The 23,608-nt window shown below is 34.8% G+C and overlaps 1 protein-coding gene across 1 annotated transcript in view; it reads left to right on the top strand.

Annotated features, from left to right (window-relative positions):
- The first annotated feature begins 3,021 nt into the window (after nt 1-3,021).
- LOC118266705 (patched domain-containing protein 3) overlaps nt 3,022-23,608 on the top strand; it is a 50,337-nt gene continuing 29,750 nt past the window's right edge. The window contains exon 1 of the mRNA XM_035580204.2: nt 3,022-3,346. The gene's annotated coding sequence lies outside the window, so the exon portion shown is untranslated. The remainder of the gene's footprint in view (nt 3,347-23,608) is intronic.

Here is a 23,608-nt window from a genome sequence, read left to right as displayed (position 1 = left end):
ACTAGGCAGGCCAGTCAAGAAGCTCTACGTTATTTTCCCGGAATCATGCCATAGTGCGGGCAGATTTGTGGCAAGGTGCGTTATCCTGCTGGAATTTACCAATATCCATGTTCCTGTCGCCGAAAAGTTTCGTGAATGAAGGCAGGAACGCAGTTTCTAGTAAATTTATGTACTTAGAAGAGTCCATGCGGCCCTCTCACACGAACAATTCGCCAACTCCAGAATCGGTCATGCAACCCCAGACCATTATGCTACCGCCACCATGTTTTACGGTTGGTACCACACACTCTGGATTAAAATCTTCGCCCACCCAGCGACGTACAGAGGTCACAACGGGGGTACCAAAAATCTGCTATAAAGAGAAAAATATTAAGTTCCAGAAAACAAAAGAACTTCATCTATGCGTTTGGATTTTAAACCATTTTATATTATTTTATTAGGGCATTAAATATAGTTACTTACCTCTAAGTTAGATTCGTCTGACCACACAAAATTTGACCACTCTGAATTGGTGAAAGTTCGATGTTGTAAGGCCCATTTATACCGAGTTTTTTTTGTTTTTGTCGGGAGCCATGGTTTCTTCCTAGCGTCACAACCTTTTGGATCAGCTTCCTAAAGTCTTCTACAAGTAGTTCGAGCAGAAATTGATACCTTATTTTGTTCTGACAACTCAGCAGCGAGCTCTGAAGATCATTTTTTTCCTATTTTTAACGACTCTCTCGGTAACTGATGATCGTGACGGTCTGTGGTGATGCGTTTGCGCCCTGTTTTTGGTATATTTTGATGTGATCGGATAGCATAGAATCGCTGAATAACAAATTGCAAGGATCGGCGCGAACATTTCACAGTTTTGGAAATCTCTACTTGTGATTTCCCTTGCTCATGCAGAAGCTGTACCTCCACTCGATTTTCTGAAGAAAGTTCGTTTCGTTTTGGCATATTACAACGATAATACTTATAACTTTGAGATAAAATACCAAAAACGCACCTGGATCACGGGATGTTGTCAAAACGAACGATGGTAGCGAACTGATAAATAAATACAAACATTGCAAAAATCACATTTTATTACACCTAGGTGTTTTATTCCTAGCTACGGCATAAATCATTGTTTTTAAATCTTTGTAGATAGCCGACAAACAAATACTTCAACAGTAGATTTAGTTTTCTGCCATACTTACCGTGATCGAGCGAAATTTGTAAGGTGCTCAATACTTTTGGCCAAGGCTGTAAGTCTATGGACTATGACATTTAGAAACACTAAGTTCGCAGGTGAAACCAAGATACAAGCTAGTTATGCAATGTTACTTAATCAAACCCTGATACCCAGTCTTTCACATCGTTTATCCTTAATAGTAAATATTAGTATTCGGGCTACATTAAAGACACTCTGCTTTTAATGTCGCTTTAACCATCAGAAGCCATTCAATTGGCTATAACCATAAAACGGAATAGACTTCGCCAATTTTACCTGATCTCTCTAACGGATGTAACTGTCTACTGCCATTCAATACCATACAACTTTATACTAACTCTGCTTCGCGGTTTCACGTGCATTTGTACATGTATGGTGAGATCTTAACTGCAACGTGTCGCAATACGGTTATACAGACGACCTTTATCAGTAACTGGTTTGGCAAATATCAGATTTTTGCAATCTTAAGACTACTTCGAAATATTTATAGAAAAAAAAATTAGACTTCCAAATAAAAAAAATAATTTAAAATCGTATAATATTCGTTTTAAGTTTAATATTATTTAAAAAAAAAATATTATAGAATTCAATTCACCATTACCTTAAGAAACATTCACTAATCATTAGATATTACTATTTACTATAAACGTATTGAACGAATATTCAATGAAAAATAATAATTCAGACAAACAGAAGAACAAACTCTATCACTTTACATTTAACTAGCATTTTGCATAATAAAATAACACGCAAAAAATACTCATCTCAATCTTTTTGACCATTCAAAAGAGTTCATCATATCATAGTTTTGTAACTATATAACTATACATAAACAATAACACAAACTGACATACTTAGTAAATACTTTTTACCTGTATGTGTCCTAGAAAAAATATTCGTTCTTAGAAGTAAGTACGAAGTAAAGCAAGCTGTTAGACCATGTTTACCTTGTTTAAAAACACGTACGTTACGTTTGTGGTATGGATCAATGAGTATTTAGATCGATATGGGTCAAACCAAACCAAACTCGATTATACGTAATCTTTATTGCGAAACTAGAGGTCTGGTTATAGTTGGAGTTTTAGTATTAATTTTGTTTTGAAAGAAACCTTTGCTTTGTCAGGTACGGTAAGAGTTGTGTGCGTTGTGTGACTTCAGCGCGAATAATTGCAATTAATTATAGATAAACCGTGACATACATCAACATAACAGTAGGGCCGAAACTGTCGACTATTTTCTGGCAAAAAAAGTAATTTTGAAAAATCCAATCCAAAACCTGCTTTTAAGGGATTATATAAAACCCCTTTTTATAAATAATTTGTGCCTAAAACTGATTGTTTAAGTGCATTGGCATTTTAATCTCGAAAGCCCATCAAAGTAATTTAAAAAGGGACATATTATGAAGCACCTCATTAACCCTGCATAATAATCACATAAAACTGAGGGCTTGCACTCAAAAGCCCGTATGACAACACTAGAGGAAACATCTCACAAAGGAGAAGTATCTAGTTCCTATTACATGGCCTCTTGATCACGTACAACGTATTCAAGAATATCTATTAATAGACAAAAGTTTCCCAATTCAATTCAGTAATTTCTTCTGCTCGTAAAATGTCCATAGATTAGATCACAAAGAACTTTTTGACGAAACTCATGTTTGGACTCCCACAATCAGGACCACTTTAGTAAATCGTCACCATAATGGATCAGGTAACGTAATGCATTTCGAAAGAATCAAGAGAATACGTAGAATTCCACTGACAATGATACGACAAAAAAATTGTGTGACAAAGTTCATAGACTCCTCTCCCGTCTCATAAAGGATTAGGGCGCAGCGGGAAGCGGTAAGTGGAGGTGGTCCTTATCTGAGACTGTTTCAACAGCGCAGTCGACGGCGTAGTGGGGTACTCGCGCGCCACCACTTCGCGCTCTATCGCGACTGACGCAAGCCGCGCCCGCGCAACACGACCGCTACTTTCAAACGAGCCATTTTCGATATTCAACTTGTAAAAATGTATTCGAATGAAGTGAGGTGAATCGATTGAAACTGTTCAGTGATTATTTAAGTGCAAATAATAAACAAGTGTTTTGGAACAAATTTTTGTGTGAAGGATTTATTTTTGTTAAGGAGCAACCCTTTACAAATTCAAGGTAATTTTCGTTGTTTTGTTATTTTAAGTTGTTGCGGCAACAGCGACGGTGTCGAGGAAAATTATTGCAAGTGCAGTTTCGTTTTGCGGCTACCTATTTGCAACATACGTCGTCAGAGTGTCCGGTTTAAATCGGACTTTCTCGCACGTATTTTGTGGACAGTTCCTACCTCAACTAAAATTAACTATTATAATCCATAAAATTTAATAATGTCCTGCTGCTGATAATTTAAACTCATATTGACATAGCTGGAATTCTAGCGTTTGGTCCGTATTTATAAATCTAGTAGATTAGATAAATGTTCAGCCTCTTGAAGACACCTTTTTCCGTTGATATTTTATTTATAATATTATTGTGTATTTTTTTTTTTGTTAACAAGCCCTCAGTGGTCAGTCACTTTGTCACTTAATTTTTTGCTACTAAATTGTCACGTAGACCAACAATAAAAAATTTGCTAGTCAGGATGCGCCAGATGTCATTTTATATATACTTTTTATATCGATTCGTCCGATCTGATCTTGTTGATACAAATATCCCTTTTTTTTAAAAAAAAGGGAACCGTCTTCAATTTTCTTTATTGGCTCCGTTTCTTTGAAGTCAGATACCTAATATTCATAAAACCTTCTATAATTTCTTCAAAAAATACTATGCTAACAACCGCATCAAAATCGGTTTGGGCAAAGACGAGATAATCGCGCACAAACATACATACAAGTCATACAAAGGAAACCTTTTTTTTTGAAGTCGGTTAAAAATAAATTTAAATTAAGTAGGTATATTACTCATCGACAAAGTATAAAAATCTAATTTACCAAACAAATAACAAGAAAACATTATAAAATTGTCATTATGCAATGAAGTAAGTCTAATGGTAGGTGATTATTTAATAGCCTGATTCATTTGAATCATTGTTGATTGGTCATGCTTTGATACTTTCCTTTGATGTCCAATACATTTGTATAACAAAATACATTATTATAGCATTGTATGGGCTGCTGAGTAACTAAGTCTTTGACAAAGAATGCCACCGACTTTATGCTTTAGTTCATATGTAGGGTGCGCAAATTTGCCCATTAAACCAACATAATGTTTATGTGTCTTGTGTAATTGGTTGAACATTCACTTCTTACAATTTGTTAATGATAGGAAAATACCACATTTTATACCATTTTTCATATTATTCTTCAAATTGGGTGTGAAAGGATCTCCTACTGATAAAAGTTAGTTTTAAAAAAGACTTTGTTAATCTTTAGGACTACTAATTATTATTATCATACTATCTTCTGCCAGCGGCTTCACCCGCGTTTCTGTGACATAAAAAGTATCATATCACCCGAGTCAGCTCATACTCTGTCTGTATACCAAATTTGATCAAAATTCGTTCAGTAGTTTCAGCGTGATTAACGGACAAACATCTAAACAACTGTCACATTTATAATAGTGTTAGTTAGTGTGAAGTGTGGTATTGCAAGCAATCATTATGTATTTAAATACATATTAATGTCTTTAAATAAGTTATTATACGATAAGGATAATGTGGCTAGATCTGTTAAAATACACAGAAGCTAGAAATAAAATCCACAGCAAGTAACTACGAGTATTATTATTAAATAGACATCTATTGAAGATTTTCCTTCTCAAACCTATTTATACAAAGATATCTAAACGAAACGTGGGAAAATAGAAACTGTATTGATCTAATAAATATTCTCATATCCCATCTATCAACGTCAATTTTCTCAAGTGCACCGTAATTGATATCCAGGGAAAGCGCTTGAGAAATTCTCAGACATATCACTTAGAGTATGATACAAGTAATGGAGTACTAACTTGAAGTATTTTTAGACATTATTTTCTTGTTAAAAAAAATAGTTTGCAAGTCTGGTACTGTTGCGACGTCGCCGCGTCTGCGCACGCTGCTCATGATGAAGAGTCCCTCTGTCACTCGAAACTAGTAGAGTTTTCTCCATTAATAATACGTGAGGCAATGATTTTTAGTTAATTTGTTATGTCTCACGATAGTTATTATAAAAAAAGTCAGGTACAGTCAGCCAAATGTATTGTATACATAAGTCGGCTCAGTAGTCAACCAATTGATGCTGTCTTTCTACTGACTGAATAAATCTAAATTTTCTTACTTGTATACCAAATTCTTGTGCTGACTGTAAAGTCAGTCACGTGCATAGTACATAATGTGGAACATGATTGGAGTGGAGACTACACAATAATTTCTTGCAAAATCTTATACAACTGTAAAAATTTGACCACCTGTGGACGTTCGTTTAAAAAAACACAATGACAAGTTATTTTTAATACTTTTACAAAGAATGGTTGCGACTTAAGTAAATATTTCAAAAGAGAATTTGTTAATATTTTATACAAAAACTTTCACTCTCCACCGTTTTATTGACTACAGAATAATGTTCAATTAAGTTAAACACTTATTTTCTTCATAAAACTACCGGTATATAACAGTGAACTGCGAAAACGCTAAAATTATATAACAAGCTTTATTTACGCGTTTTTTTCTCAGCTATAGTCTTAAGCATCAACAAATGTCTCAATTATCTCACTGGATCGGTCCATCGAGCCGCCATTTTAGCAAAAAACACGTTGTTCCTGATTGTGTATGAGATACGTAACACAGGTGGAAACTAGATATGACATCTGAGATCGCGCAGTGTAGTTTTATCCCATCAGTTAGATCATAGAGAAAGTAGGTGATGCTATGAACGTGTGAACAAATCCGCAAAAAAAAAGAATAGCAACCATAGCGTTCCACTTTTAAAAAGTCGTGTAGGTATTTTTTTTTCTTAATAATTTTCTTTTTCTTTATTGCCAGTTATAAAATGCGTTGTAATGAAACTATTTTTCTCAGCTTGTAACTTATGGTTGTTGTTAATGCTGGCTGGTTTTTTGATAAACGACTTTGTAGTTCGAAAAAATATGTGAAGTTCATCGTTACATCGCTTCATTATAATAAACTTTGAACAAACATCGTTTGTTTTTTTGGAAATACAAGGTATACCGTACCGTTATTTATGTTTGTAACATTGTCAGAAACATTTTTTATATTGATTCAGTGTGTAAGAAAGAAAAATACATATTTCTAGCGACGTGATTTATTGATTTACGTTGTTTTTCCTATTCGTTTTTCAATGTATCGTTTGTGGTACCTTGATCTTGAAAATATTGCATACAATGTAGAAATTGAAATTTAATGCTTCTGAAGTTTATTTTGTGCAAGAGCAACATGCTATTTTTCTCCGATCCCAAAATAAGCTCCGAGGATTTTTTTTTTTTTTTGAGTAAATTTAAGACTTTGCTTGCCAAAAGGCAAAAAACAAAAAAAAACATCGGTCAGTCGCAGGTAACCACGTGATCCGGTGCCACCCTTAAATTTGAAAAAAGAAATCCTTTTGTTCAGCAGGTACCGGCCATTTTAAAATATAGTGCCAACTTATCTGTCGATTCGGACCAAGTGCAAAAGTGTAACAAAAAAAGCAATAAAGGACTCTATTGTGTAGAAATTAGAGACGCTATTGGCTGAATTGTTAAATTTGTGACACAGGTGACTTTATAAAATAGACACAGGTGCGAGGGTAGGTTTTTCATACGATTGCATGTAGGGATTCCCCGGTGTAAATTCTCGAATCGAAACCAAAAGTTTTTCTAACGTTTAAATTGAGAATTGTAAATAAAAAAAAAAAATTAAGTGACCGGCCCTGATACTTCTTCGTATTGTTATATCATAAATTCAATGCAGATTACGACTAATGGCTAGTTTAAATATAGAAGTAATTTTGAATATAGATTGGCTGTAAACTGTCTCACGAGTGACGGATGGCATATTTTTGTATTCTCTTTGAGGCCGATCCTTCGATAATCCATGTATGTACAATTAGCTATGTATCATATATCTTCTCAATGCTCCTACGTCTAACATTTAAATCCTTGATCCGAGTTTGCCGAATTAATCGAATAAATTGAATAAAACTTATTTTATCAATCCAACTCACGCACCTCCTCGATCATTGGGTTTATTTATGTTCCCAAATTGTATTGGAAATTACAATACTGTATTTAAAACACATAAATCTTCCATGTTTAAATTTTAACTATAGCTACATTGACGGCGGTGTTTTCTCATGGTATTTTAATGTAAAATCGCGGATTAACATTGGTAATTCATTAATATTTTTGTCACACGTGCGTGTAACTTTTGTTGGCCACAAACATTCTCTACGTATTTCAAATCGACTACATTCGTTACATTTGATGTTAATTTAGAAAAAAAAATATTCATGGACGTTAAAATAATTAGGTGTTAATAAATCTTTGAATATTAAACACAAAAAGTTTCTTATGTGTGACATTTTTTATCTGTTAAATAAAAATGCTGGCCGATTAAGTTCGTTTTTTATTTATACCATAAATAATGAGATGAAAAAAGACTTCCTTTTTCAAATACTTGGATGTAGTCTCCGTGACTACCTCATTAAGCATGTCATGTCTACACCTATTTTATTATTGTTTCATTGTGCGACCCGACCAACTCTAAACATAGGCAGATTCACTGAAGCGCGAAATTCAGCAAATAAAACAGTCTTGCATGACGTGATGAAACCAATTGAACAACCCGTAAATAGTTGAACGAATATCCTCTGAGGAGAATAATTAAAAACTAAAAAAAAAACATAAACTGTTTGATAACATTGAAAAAAAATCTCTATTAAGTAGCAAATTTCCGTTATTGGAAAATTGCAACACGAAATTTTATTGATCAATAAAACAGAATCTTAACATCACATAAAACCTATTCACCAATAAAAACTGCATCAAAATCGATACATTATTTTAGGAGGTCGAACACCACAAACACATTGAGGTCAAAAAAAGTGTTTCAGTAAACAAGTCCCGGTTTCTTAATGGGCGATACGTAACACGTAGCACTTAATAAACTAAGACGTTTATGGTTTGTAATGTCCCATACAATTAAAGGAACAATACATCATGATCAGTGCCCATGTCACGTCCTCTTGCATAAATTCTGATTGGTTAGTTAAGAACTAACACGCGCACCTGATCGTTTCGAAAACTTCAACTGCATGTATCAAGGTTGATGTTGTGATTTCGAGAGAAACCGCCTTCGTACCTACACAAAATGGCTTTTTACCATATGTATTGGTACGCCTTTAATCCCCGAAGGGGTAAAACGTACACTGACTTTTCACAATTTATGTCCCATATAATAGGTGGTAAGGCTATTGCCATATACCGGGCACATTTCCAGACTTGGTGCTGAGAAAATTTCGAAAATCCGAAAAAAGCCCAGCAATACTTCGCCCGACCTTGAAATTAAACCCGAGACCTCTTGCCCTGCAGTCGTACTTGCAACCACTCGGCCAACGAGGCTGACACACAAAATGTTACTTCACCAGTTTTCTTGGAATAAACTCCTTTTTATGCAAAGAATATCGTAAAGGTAAAAATAGGGTATATCGTCGTTCTTTTTTTAAAAACAGTCTCATATGTTTTGTAAATGTATCTGTGGTTGAACTTTTATAATCTGGTCAAGTGACTGGGATTACATTTCATAACATACTGTAGATGCATTGATTTTTTATTCAATACGGACTCTTCATTATTGGGGTATGCAAAAAAGTGTCTTGTAGTGTCATCATGAGTGTGAATCATTGTGATATGACAGATAGATACTAAGTAATAAACAATGCTTATCCTTATATTGTTCCATCTTAGGGCAGGTTTAATACTTTCCCAATTTAATAGTTATGACCTATTCAGCCCATATAGCTAGTTTTTCAACTATTTAAAAAAGGAGTTTCTCAGTTTGACCTGCATGTAAGTATATGCGCGTTTATCTCGCATATGACGGCACCAATTGGGATGCGGTTTTCAGCATAGTATTTTTCAGATTTGAGCGGTCTGTTAAGTTTTACTACTGACTGAAGGTTCCGATCTTAGAAAGGTTTTGCTACAGTCCCCAAGCTTGACTGGTGATAAGGGATAGTAGTTGAGTTACAAAAAATGTTGTTTTTGCGCCGTTCACCCCACGATTACTGTTCGGAATTTTAGCACATACCTAACCGGTTTTAAGTGGGTTATTGAAGAAAAAAATTGTGTAAAATATCTTAATCTGAATTCAAAATAAAAATAAAAAAAATGCAACTAAAGTAACCTAACTGTCTATTAATCTTTGACTCGACTATCGCATCGGTCGAATTAAAAATCTGATTGCGAAAACCTTACATAACATCTTCGAAATAAAAATGACTGTTTAAACTATTAAGGTTATATTTATACAGAGCTGCGATCTTATGCAATTTCTTCTTTTAAAAGTGAATCGGTTTTAGTTTAGATGGTTGTACAAAGTAACCGATATTTTACGTGATACTAGAGTGATATATGATTCTATGAAGATTATAATTATTATGGTAACGGCTCACTCACGTTACTCGTTACGATTAATTTCAAGCCATGCTAGAGGCTCATATTCATGAGCAGCATTCCGCAAAACACGATGTGGCGACTGTCGCGCTGCTATAATAAAATTATTGTCTATGTAGAATTTTTATATGTATTGTATTGTACATTGATCCATACAGAATCAGTTCAGGAGATTTAGTATGGAAGAGTAACAGGTATCCATACATACTTACCTCTACACATTTTGTTCTTCCTTTTACCAAAAAAAAAAAAACTAAAAATCACGGTTTACTCACGTAAATTAATGGAGAAAAGCTCTACTTGTTTCGAGTCACCGGGGACTCTTGTGCGCAGACGCGGAGACGTCGCGCAGCTTACTATCCATTAATTTACGTGAGTAAACCGTGATTTTTAGTTAATTTAGTACGTCTCACGATAGTTATTATAAAAAAGAGAATGCCTAATTTAGGAACTTGTTCAATTTTGTTAAAATACGTTGCCGTTGACGCCATCGTTGGCGCTAGGAAATCCAATGCACTTAGGTAACGATGCAATATGACAATCGTTCTTCGTTATTATTTCTCTGTAAGATATTAGCAACGGAATATTATAATAATACAAATAAAGCAACACGTTGTGAGTTTGTAAATGACTCGTTTGCAACATAGTGAGCGTTAGAATTTCTCAATAACGAGCGAAATAAGATCAGAGTGTCCGTTCGTCTGGCTGTCACTGTGATTTCAATGTTCAGTCTAACTGGAGTATTTTGTATATTAATTACGTATTTATAGAAGCCTACATTTTCTTTAAGAAAGAAGTAGGAATCCATATTAGATCTAATATTTTTATTTTGGGTATCGACTAAACAACCAAATCTCGACTTTTATTGTAATGCAATTGCCTAACTAATTTTTATTATAATTAAGAGTTTACAGGCTCATATTGAACTAAAAATCATTACGAGTATGTCACTGTCACTTTTAACGCAAGTATTTTTAAATAAACAACCGAGTTACAGTCAGTTGCAGAAAACTGTCTTTAAAATCGACATTAGATAATCCGTCATTATCGCTAATATTCCATTAAATTTAAAGACGTTGCACAAAACTGTTGCGGGTCCCTTTAATGGGACTTTAACTAAAGACGACATTAAAAAGTGTTGCAAGTTAAAACACATATTTTGAATGAACTGATTACGTAGTATTTGTATACTCTGTGGAACTGATTGAATGTAAATTGTCATTAAGGATGGAAGGATGCGAATCCCGCTTCGAAAGAAACCGATTTTTTAAAATAACGATTTATCGATCGTGACTCGATTTATTTCATGTAGTTAAAGGACACTATAAAAATCAATACAATACCATTTGTTACTACTTAGTTACTTGTAAACTAAGACTTAGTTATGAGTTTTTCCAGAGCTAATCACATTTTTTACGTAATACCTATATCTATATTTTGTATTTGATTAAATATCTCTATATTTAATATATTAGGTATATGTGTTATTTTAATTAGCTACTATTAAATGTATTTTGTGGTGTCTTAATAGTGGAATACATATAAATATCTAATTTTCTTCTAATTCCCTGAACCGATTCAATTATGTGTTCCGATTTAAAATAGGTATCAACCTTTTTGGTTCGCGGGAATAAAATCCTAGATGACCATTGACCAGCCCTAGTTGTCAATAATGTCATCATGAGCGTTTCTGTCATCTCTGTATTTAGGAAAAATCCTATTTTTTTACGATAAAAATATTATCAATTGCTTTAATGTGGTGTTGAATTATATTTCATTGGTATCGTAACACCGTTTGTAAGAGAGAAGATTTAATGTAGCTTTCAGGTGTTTGTTATTGTTGTGATTAATTGAGAATTGGACTCGTCTCGAGTTTTCCTTTTGTAGAAAGAATTTTCAGTATTATTCATTAACCATGGTATCTGATGCAACACAGGCTGGTTCAGGCAGTATGCATCGCCCTTATTCTAACGTTTTAAGCAAAGAATTAACCAAAGAATGGTATAATATTGCACCCACAGAGGAAGTACGAATTACCCCCAGGTGACGGTGGCTTGGTATTTTAGTAAAATAAATATATAATAAAATAAATTAATTTAAAACAAGATAAGTCGTTTTATTTACTCTTAAAAATAAGTACTTAATAGTTAACACTTCTTTAGCATTTACCCAGTCTCTATAAAGAACAAGGTATATACATCTATTAATACACCTATTCCCCGAGCATGATATGGAAATACCTAAGGAAGGCCTATGTTTGGCAGGAAGCTGATCTTCGGCAGATCCAGTAGCGAAGAATCACAAACATCTATATGACGAAAATTGCGCGGACGTAGGAGCATAAAATTTGGTACACTTATAGTTTATGTGTAGGAGAAGTGCAGAACGCTAATATTTTACATAAATAATGCTTATAAAGTACATTAATAATCAATAAATAAATAAATCAATAAATAAAACATTACGCACACTACCATGCATAGTAGGGGAAGGTAGGGTAATTGGGAACACGTTGATAAGTCCCACTTCCCCTCCCCGTATCCCGTCTCGCGGCTATTCGAGGTATGCTTCCCCCGCCCCTAAGTGCGCAAGCGACAGTGGGAACTGGAGGATGCACGCATCTTGACACGGTGAGTCAAAATGTTTTTATTGCATTTTTGTTATAAATTTTGTGTTTTCATACATTAGATGCAAATGTCATATTTTTGAGTACAATGACACCATATTTCGTAAGTTTATTTCATGGATAATCCGTTTTAAAATTTTACGTGTTATAGAATTCACTTATAATGCTATCGAAGGTCGCGACCAGTTTTATTCAAATTATCGACTGCCGGTAATTAGGAACGGTGGGTGGCGGGTAATTGGGAACGTTCATATTTACAATTTGTTTTTATATTTTTATTACAATACAATTTTTTTAGATGAGGCGTGACGTTGATGCAGCCAGACTGAACCAGACACCACCAGTTCAAATATCAGATTCACATAACCACGATAAAGCTTTGGGCACATGTGCAATGCACTTCCAGAGAGACCAGCAAAAGTTACGTGTGTGATATGTGTCATGAAATGAAAAAATATTTTTTCCGTTATAAGCAGACAGATAAATAATGTTTTTAAGTAATAAAAGTTGATTCCTTTTTTAAGAGAAAATACTGTTTTTTGCCTTTTAAGTTAAGTGTTCCTAATTCCCCCACCTTCCCCTTTCGTATTTGACAAAACGTCAAATTGACAGACATTGCGATGATATTAAAAGAAAAAGAAATGAAAAGAGGTTTCTCATTGAAGGAGGTTAATATAATGAAGAGGTTTGGTTATTCATGATGCGCCGGAATATATTAATTTGAATTTTACAAAACGAATAGCAATTCGTTAAATAAAAATTATCCTTGAACGTATGTTAAGTGGTATTGTAAATTAAATCGTATATGGTCGAATTTCGACCACTAGGCGGCCACTAGTATCAATAACTATGTGAGGCCATCAATAGCTTTATTTCTTCGAGTTTCAGTTTCTAAATTGAGTATCTCGCAAATGCGTAAAGCTTTAGAAATCCTGTATCTCACACGAAACTCTTCTCCGTCATGTTTTTCAAATAAATGAATCCTATCTGGTACACGACGTCGTCGTGGAAGGAGTGAATAAAGATGATAGGCTTGAAAGGGACATTATAAATAATACTGTAATAAAGTAAAAAAATATTACTAGCACTATTTACAAAAGAATTGAGAGTTTAATAACAAGTTTAATGGATGTTTGACTAGGCATTAAAAATTATAGCCCCAAACTGTCAATTTAATGCTCCTTTAGCGCTAATGACGTTTTGTGCAACGTAAAAAATAGGCTAAAGTCCCGATTTGACGTTTCTTTAATTAAAGTTAATCCGGCATTAAAATGAGATAGAAATACTTCTTTGTGCAACACTTTAAAGCTTCATTAATATTTAAAGTCACTTTAAAAATTTAATGATCGTTCCTGCAACTGACTGTTAGTATCCATTCATTTTAAACATAATGCAGATTTTAAAAGAACTGGTTCCAGAACTTGAATTTGGAAATTCAAACTCACGCTGAATCTGTACGGCATTCCAAATTCGGTTTTTGAACTCACAATAACAAAAATAAAGAAACATTTTTCCGAAGATGTTTACGCCTGCCAGTATTTACATCCTCGAAGTTGCAATAAAAGAATCAATACGAGTGGTTTTAATTTAAAAATAAATGAGAAATACTGTCAAATACCTTCAACCGACTTTAAGTTCTATTACAAATAGAATAGAGTTCAAAATTTGTTCAAACAAAGACAGTTTTGGGTAGCTTAACGAGCTGTTTATCTATAGAGGTCCACAATCGAATGTAGCAATCGACTAATCTCTTGTATCCGCGTAGAACCACATAATAGTATATTCTTTTTTCTTTTACATACATACATAATGGAAATTCTTTTCCATTTACTTGTCTTGCAATACAAGTGTGTCGTACTAGTGGTACATTTAATAGTGACTCGCACAGTTAGGTAATATCTTCAGTATTTATGTAATCTATTGTTTAATACATTCAAAATCTTCGCATTCTCATCCCAGACTGCATTGTTTATGGGTGATTCCTTTTTTAATTATATAACGTACTCGTATCTCTATTGTTTCGAATCAATTATTTCGAAATTCAAATATTTATTATTTTGGTAATTTTGGATTGTATCTTTGGTCTAAAAATGTCAGAGCATTAATCGTCTGGTTTGATACCTAGGTCAGCTAAATTCAATAGATTTGTATTTAGGAAAAGGCGAATAGTGAAAACTATTGTAGACATCCATATATCGCAACCTACATAAAACTTCTTACACATCACACGCATAAGTGGATAAGGACACTGCTAACGAAAGGCTGGTTTGTTCTGGCTTATCTCTGAAATGGATGGACCGATTTTGATGGGACTTTTATTGGTAGGTAGCTAATATACTAAGGAGTAACTTAGGCTACTTTAATTTTAGAAAAAATATTTTATATTAGGAAAAAAATTAAATACTAAAATCCTGTCAGAAGTAATTATTATACGCGGACGAAGTCGCGGTCAACAGCTAACTTATGAACTATAATTTACGACTTTAAAGACGAAGGGAATTATAATAATTTTTAATCATTTGATAAAAAAAACTTACACACGTGATGTGTTAAAATGACACCTGTCACCAACCAGTTTTATATACATATTGTTGGCAAGTATATAACAGAGCCGGTTCTCTCATATATAACATTGTTAATAAAAAAAACCATAAAATTAAATAAATAAATCCGCGAAGTCATAAATATTTACAACGTATTACATTATGTTTTATTGATACGACAAGTTTACATAAGAAAAATGAATTATGATAACTATTGTAAAACTGCTAACTGGTAGAAAAAAGTTTTATACATAATATTTATGTCTAGGCAGAGCTAAATATTGACAAAACTTTTTTTAGTATAGGCTAAAGTTCAAGTTACAACTGTACAAAATTTATAACTTTAAATTGTACAAAATTTACTTTGAAACGTAGAACTATGTCATAGAATATTTCATTCTTATTTCTACGTGTCTGATTATGTCATCCTTACATTAGGGAACAGAGCGTAAAGTTGTCTAACAAAAGGAGGATACTCTGGCTATGCAAACTGATCGTCTTTAGCGGGCTTTCTGCCCAACTCTTAGTCATAGAGATTTTCTATCCATATTAATTCATATGTAAACTTCATATGTGCCATGACATCGACGATTTATGACGTCATCCAATGATTTGGTCGTCTTTTTTCTTCTTGATGGCATCTGTCGATCGTCTATGTACAACTTCTGTCATCTGTCATATGTTGCCACATTACCACTACTAGACCGAAACCGTCAAGGAAGTTATAGGGAACTATAATATTATAATTTTATATTTGTAAATAAACAGACAAATTCGCACGTGTCGTAATTATTATTTGTAATAAATGTTCCAAGAATGCGGAAACTATAACACACCTTAATTTAAAAAACCAAATATATGTAATATCCTTATAGCACAGGTAATTGAATAATTCAATCACCAAATAAAATACATATGTCTCATTAACATATACCATAATTGAATTTACATGATTTCTCAATGAGATTAAAAACTTCGTTCATTCATTTATTTGTTAACTAGCTTTTGCCCGCGACTTCGTTCGCGTGGAATAGTGACTTCCGGCAAATTTTTGGTTTTAACCACATAGTTCCCGATCTCGCGGGATCTCTTCAAAAATGAGATGTGGAAGATATTCCAGGGAACTCTTCAAAAATCAACATAATGAGCTCTGCGTTTGAATTTAATAGATGTATACTCACTTAGGGCATTGAAAAAATAGTTTAAAAACGGACTTAAACTAACTTAAAACTAAAGAAAGCTACGAATTACGAATTTATAACAATTGATTAGTATTTTCTAAGCACTTTCTGATAGGTACCTAGCTATCGGTAAATGGGCTCGCTGTCATTGCAGCGATAAGTCCCCTCTTTGAGGAGTGGCTTGAGAGACGCCACGGCGTCCTCACCTACCGCCTGACGCAGGTGCTTACCGGACATGGAAGTTTCGGTAGGTTCCTGTTTCTGATTGGGCGGGAGGAAATGCCCGGGTGTCATCACTGCGAGGACCGTCCTGAGGACACAGTGGAACATACGGTGGCGCTGTGCCCTGCATGGGCTGAGCACCGCCGTGTCCTCAGGGATGTAGTCGGCGACGGCGACCTCTCGCGTCCGGCATTGGTACAAGCCATGGTGCGGAGCGAGGGGGACTGGGATGCCGTCTCCTCCTTCTGCGAAGCAGTCATGCTAGCTAAGGAGGAGGCGGGGCGCGTGAGAGAACGAACCTCCTCACGCCCCAGCCGTCGCGAGAGACACTCCGGGCGTCGGGGATCGCGCGACGATCTCCGGCCACCGTAAGTGCGGGCCTGCGGACGGCGAGCAAGGGTAGTTCGCCGCCCGACCAGAACCAGACCCGTGCGTGCGGCGCGTCGCGTTCCGCGCGCGCCTCAAAGAGCCATCAGACCGCGACAGATGGGGCCCAGTAGGGCTGATGCCTAATCCGGAGCTGCGGACAACCTAGCGGGTTTACCGGGGCTCCGGCTCGAAAGGCAGGAAAAGGAACGGGGTGGTTTTTAGTCAGTAAGAGTCTGACACTCCCTCTCGCCTCGCCCAAGGCGAGAAAAGTCATTGGATGATTTTCCCCCTCAAAAAAAAAAAAAAAACGCCATCTATCGAGGATAAAGACAACTTGGATTATTTATTTATACTCCGTTCGGGCATTTTCTTTGTACTAAAAGTTTAATTATATTGATATTATTTTTTTCATACCTTTTTACTATTTATTTACTTTTTTCGATGAATTAAAACAATAACATGAACCGAAGTCGTGTAACGATCGACATAGAATTATCTATACTCCGTTAGAGCATTTTCTTTGTACTAAATGTTTTATTATATTGATATTATTTTTTTCATACCTTTTTACTATTTATTTACTTTTTTTCGATAAATTAAAACAATAACATGAACCGAAGTCGTGTAACGATCGACATAGAATTATTTATAAATAATTTATTTCTTATTTTTATTTTTTGATTTTTGAAATAAAAATATGTCTATGTCCTTTCTAAGGTTCTAAACTATATCTGTACCAAATTTCAACCAAATCCGTCAAATAGTTGCGGAGATTAATGGTATAAGCATAGAATGTTCGACGTGATTCTTTAATTTGACATAACTTTTTTATTTATGAACCGATTGACATGAAACAAACACTAAATGTAAATTTAAGCATCCCACAATATATTCGTGAAAACCGCATCCAACTCGGATCAGCCGTTTCTGAGATTAGCGCGCACAGACGAACAGACAAACAGACAAACCGACAAACAGACAAACAGACAAACAGACAAAAAAAAGTTAATTACATTTTTGGGTTCGACATCGACATAATAATAACCCCTGCTATTTTTTTTATTTTTATTTTCAATGTACAGACAGCACTTTTCTACGATTTTATTATATGTATAGATTAATCTTCAGGTCGGTTTAGTCCTCTGCTCCATTCCACCTAACCTATGTGACACTAGGACTAGGATTGTCTACATATGATCTCATCAAATACAGAACTCAGTTTAAGTATCAAACTATATCCTAGAAGTAAGTAAAAACGCTCTGTCATCTCTTAAAATACTGACGTTAATGGAAATCTGGTGAAAAGTAATCGATGGCGAAGCGATCGAGGTAAAAATCGACACAGATTATCGATCAAAACTAACAGAGTAAAATATCGGAGTTGTAAAACACAAAATTAATTTAAAAAAAAATGACTTAATAAATTATGATCTACATAATTTCAACACGTATTAGCTACAAATAATCGAGGGTATCCGAGGGCACTTTTTATTCAGTGCATTGCAGTGCAATTCAGTCATTGCTTATTGCTTCCAACCATCGGCATGATAGAAAAAAAGAAACATCCACAATAAAAAATAACCAATTTAAAACCGTTTACTGGAAATTTTCCAAACAATTATAAAACTGCGGTTTTTTTATAAATGCCAATCTACAATTATTATACTCGTATTTTTTTGACATAAAAATTCATCACAACATCGCACCCTGAATAGAAAATGTATTATATTATCTACTTTATGTCTTTCCTAATACGTGATATTTTTATCTTTCCTCATCTCGTTCAACCGCATTGCAATTGTCTCAATAGACGAATGAAGGTAAACCGGACATCTTGGTACTAAGGAGGCATAACTAGCCAGATACCAATATACTATACGGAAGCTTGGACTAAAGGAAGTAATTACTTCTCCATAACTTTTCATATAAACTCGCAATCAGTATATCAACAACGTCAGCATTTTGAAGGCCGACGCCTTTCGATTATCATATAAAAAGAATATAAACACGTAAAAGTTAATCGTTGGTTAAAGTTCGTATACAGCACCTACCTTTTTTTTTTTTTTTTTTTTTTGAGGGGGTAAATCATCCAATGACTTCTCCCGCCTTGGGTGAGGCGGGAGGGAGTGTCAGACTCTTACTGACTAAAAACCACCCCGTTCCTTCTCCTGCTTTGAGCCGGAGCCCCGGTAACCTTTTACGTTGTCCGCAGCTCAACCTACCTAATTTCCATGACATTTCATTATCACAATTTATTATGAGAATTTATATGAAAATTGTCACCAGTGCCCTTAGTACGAGTATAAAGTATCCTATAAAGTAATCGAAACGAGGGCGCGTACGCGCTCTGATTGGTTGGTTAATTCACGACGGCCAATCAGAACGCCGAACGCGCTATCGTTACGTTTTCGTTGTCAAGCAAACTTGTACTAAGGATACTGGTGTCCTATAATTTTCTATCAAAATGTCATCATTAATGGTTTATAATAAAGTACCTGATTATATGAACTTTGTAAGAATTTTAAACAGGCTTCAGAAAAGGGCATAGAATCAGAGTTCACGGCAATGACCCCCGCTGAGTCATTTTTGATGGGTATAGGCTCATTTATATCTCAATTTCCTGTTTAAATTTATTTTTTATAGCTAGGCTTTACCCATGGCTTCATACGTACTTCATAGTTTATTTCTTAATAAACTTTCATTAACTCAAGTTAAGTTCAGTTTCCAACATCCAATAGTTTATATTGTACTCAAAACGGTAGAAGTCATTGGATGATTTTTTCCCCCTCAGTAGTTTGTATTTTGTGCATTATCTGTCATTCAAAAGTTAGATGTATTTTGTATATTCATGAAATTTCGAGATATATCTACCTATATAAAAAAATAAATGACATTTACATGTATACGGTCACGTATGTATAGGTATTATATACAAAACATGTAGTACATATAACACAGTACAATTTCACGCTTGCTTACACTTCGATCGTCGTCAGATAAACATGCGATCTCCGTTCGAAACAATGACTGATCCAATTTAGATAGCCTATCAATGTAGGTATGTCCAATCATATTTTTCATACACCACGCAACAATAAAAACATGCTATTTTAAACTATAAATGTATTTCAGGTCACTTTAGATGTTATTGAGAACAACGGTTATCAAAATGGCGGAAATTTTCATTTTTCTTTTTTTGCATTTTTGTTCATTGTTTTTTGTATACTGCCTCGTTGGTCAAGTTGTCGTAGGGTAGAAGGTCGCGGGTTTGATTCAAGGGTCGGGCAAAATAATACGGGGCTTTTTTCGGTTTTTTTTAAATTTCTTAGTGGTAGCACGGAGTCTGGAATTGTACTCAGTATATGGCAATAGGCTCCTATTACATGGGACTTATAACACAAATGGTGAAAATTGGGGGTACATTGTATAGTGGCATTAAATGTGCAACTCTGCCTACTACTCCTTCGGGGATAAAAGGTGTGACGTTGTTTTTGGATACAAAAGAAGTTCGTTTTTATTATGGTCTAGAAATTACTTTGAAATTTTACCTCTAGTTAGCTAATTAATTGAAAATCAAATACCAATTTATAATATTGACAGTCATAGTCGATTAAATTTTCAAGCAATTGGAACGTACACAAAGCATTATGTTAATAGAAAAATAAATATTAAATTAATACTTAACATAATGATTATTTAAGCTGCGGATATCTCCAAACCGGTTCATAGTTTTAATTCACCATAAGTAAGTAAAAGTAAACGTGTCAAGATAATATAATATTAATATATTGAATATAGCATCATTCCTGCTAAACGACATATAATTTATGTATCATATACAATTTCAAGGCCTCTTCATAAAGTAGGTATTACAATTATATAAACCAGTCCACAAATAATCTGAATAAAGTACTGACATTGATTGAAAATTAATTTTATAGCTTCACATAATTACATTCACGTTTTCTCAATTAAAAATAATCTCGTGGTTATAAAAAATGGCACGAGGAGAGAAACACCGTAGACCCCATAATCTTCTGCTTTTATTGTTCTTAATAAATGTATGAACTCATGCTAGGATTCACTCACGTGTACAAAGTACCTTCAGTACTAGTTAGCTTTACGTTTACGATAACTTTGCCTAATAAGCAAACTCATACTAAGGGTTCTAGGTGCTTAAAAGTGGCCACCGGTGACCGACCTAAACGGAGGATTTGCCTTTAACAGTTTTCTATTGACAGTCAAAGACTTAACAGACATTAAGGGTTTTTGGGGAATTGGGAATTGAGAAGATTGTTATTTGGGCCTCCGGTAACTTTACTGACCCAACAAGACACGCCACGTCACATCAATTCCTACTTACGTTCAATCGTATCTTAAGCAATTTTCAATGCAAATTTCGCTTCAAATTAAGCTGTCAAGCCTGCTAGGCAATATTTCGTTTAAAAGTTAATTTATACCAAATCTAAAGGCCACACTGTGAACGGTAGATACAGCTAGCATGTGATCGGTTTCCTGAATTATTATGCGATTTAATTTGCCGTGTAAATCACTTGTGTTAAACTTTGGTTATCGATGATTCAATGTCCAATTAAACTAGGTTTTTCCACAAAGTTCCTGTGCATTCTACAGTCGTAAAATACTCCGTATTTGTGGAGTTGCAAGACTCAAATTGGCTTACATAAATTATGCAAAAAGGAGTACCTAGACATTAATAAGCAGTACTTGTGTCTTTTTAAATCAAAACCAGTATAATTTGCGTTAATTGAATTACTTAATATCAACAGCATCGAGTCCTTTCGTACTGTATTTTTATACAGAAAATACGTAATTTGCAAAAAAAGACTATACAGTTTGTCTTCAAAAACAAATGAAGCACTACAAATAACCAGACTCGGCTTGTGTTCGACCACCTCAATTTAGCATGACTTAAAACGTGATCAACGTGCCTTAAACTTGTCTTCAACAAAAAAAAAATACTAGTAAGTAGAAATACAAGCTTCTATAAGGCTGGTTGTAACGCGGCCACCATTCCGATAGCCTCATAAACTAAAGAACAACTCTTCAAAAATGCCTTGATGAAAAAAAAATGCGCGCGCAAAAAAAAAGAAACACGTTTTTTTTCAACCCCGTCCAAGCTTCACGGTCAACAACCTAAAGCGAAACTATTACAAGAATTATCGAGGTCTGTTTTTTTTTATACATGGTGACAATATAGAGTACAGTACGAAACGTTTAAAGACACATTGTGGTTGGCAGGTAACAAAAGTGAGCGATTAAGCGACCAGCGCTCGGTTACATCACTACATTGCACCGCCGCCGTCGATTGTCGTACGGCTTGCGACAACGCTTATTAAACCTCCCACCGACACTATCTTCCTGGACAATACAGGTACCCGTACCTGAAGTAACACTATAGGTGTTTAAGAAACTTATAACATTAATATTTTAGCATATTAACCGGTTTGTCCTACTTATAGGGTTTTCCGTCAATCACGCTGAAACCACTGAACGGATTTTGATGAAATTTGGTATACAGACAAGGTATAAGTTGACTTGGATGATAGGATACTTTTTATTCCACTGGAAAGCGGACGAAGTAAACGTACTAACCACCATTAGCACGTGGTATTTTCTGGAATTATCTAAGTAGATAAACGTCAACAGGAATGCAAAAAACTAAAATTAGACACCTACTTAATAGGTACGGTTTAAGAAAGTGTCACCAACTCTATTTACAGTTAAAATCAGGTAAAAACCTGAAACGAAATTGGCAGACACGTTTATGTTAAACTTAAGTTAAACCAGGTACCATTGCTGTGTTAATTAGTCACACAATACTGTTACCGTCGACTGCTTTTGTTTTATAAAAACAGGCAAAACGTTAGAAAGAGACAAACCATCTTCTTTTTTAGAGATTACAGAAAAAATACCTTGACAAAGTTAATGGTGTAAGTGAAATATGACATTGCGTTTTTGAAACAAAATAAAATAATTAATGTTATGGGAGAATAGTTGACACATCGGTCGGGTCAATGTCTTCTTAACACTCAAGTAATCTCGGCCACAATTAGTTACAATGATGAAAGACATTTAGGCAATTAACGAATGTGACTTTCCCTGTTTTTGTCGCTTTAGTCCTTTGGTATTCGTAGGACAAAGAGGATTAGGAAGATTAAGCGTAGGTCTTTGTTTAAAATGTCGTTGATATTGACTTGATTTTTCTACTAATCGTGACTGGATTGATACCACGGCCTTACAGAAAACCGATGTCAAACAACGCTTGCGTGTTGTGAGTGAAGTTACCGGAGGCCTAATTGCCTCCCATCCTAATCTTCCCGATTCCTCAACAACTCTTGGGTTCCTAACCCTCAAAAGTTTGTTGATGTTTCGGGTGTCCATGGGTGGCGGCAGTTGATTACCATCGGATGATCCGTCTGCTCCTTTACCGGCTTATATCAAAAGTAAACTTCGACTATCATTAAAAAACTAAGTAAGTAAGCCACCATGCAACAAATACTTACCTACGTCTTTCTAAAATGGCTACACTCATAAAGTAAAAAAAAACAAGCGGAAACAGTTGGAGGATCGAATACATGCTGTAACCAGAGTTAACGCAATATTCGTTGTTGCAATCGACGGCACACATAACCGATGGCCGTAAGCTTGTGCATAGAACGTTGCATGGAATGAAGATGCTTGATATTACACATAAATCATTTATAGTATAAAATGCCACTGTACAACGTACACCCACTTTTCACAATTTATTTTGTAAGTCCCATGTAATAGATGGTGAGCCTATTGCCATATACCGGGCACATTTCCAAACTCCGTGCTACTGCTGAGAAAT

Source organism: Spodoptera frugiperda, chromosome 23, assembly GCF_023101765.2.
Source record: "Spodoptera frugiperda isolate SF20-4 chromosome 23, AGI-APGP_CSIRO_Sfru_2.0, whole genome shotgun sequence".
Lineage (NCBI taxonomy): Eukaryota > Metazoa > Arthropoda > Insecta > Lepidoptera > Noctuidae > Spodoptera > Spodoptera frugiperda.
Note: the sequence above shows the minus strand (reverse complement) of the source record. Positions and strands in the feature narration are given on the sequence as shown.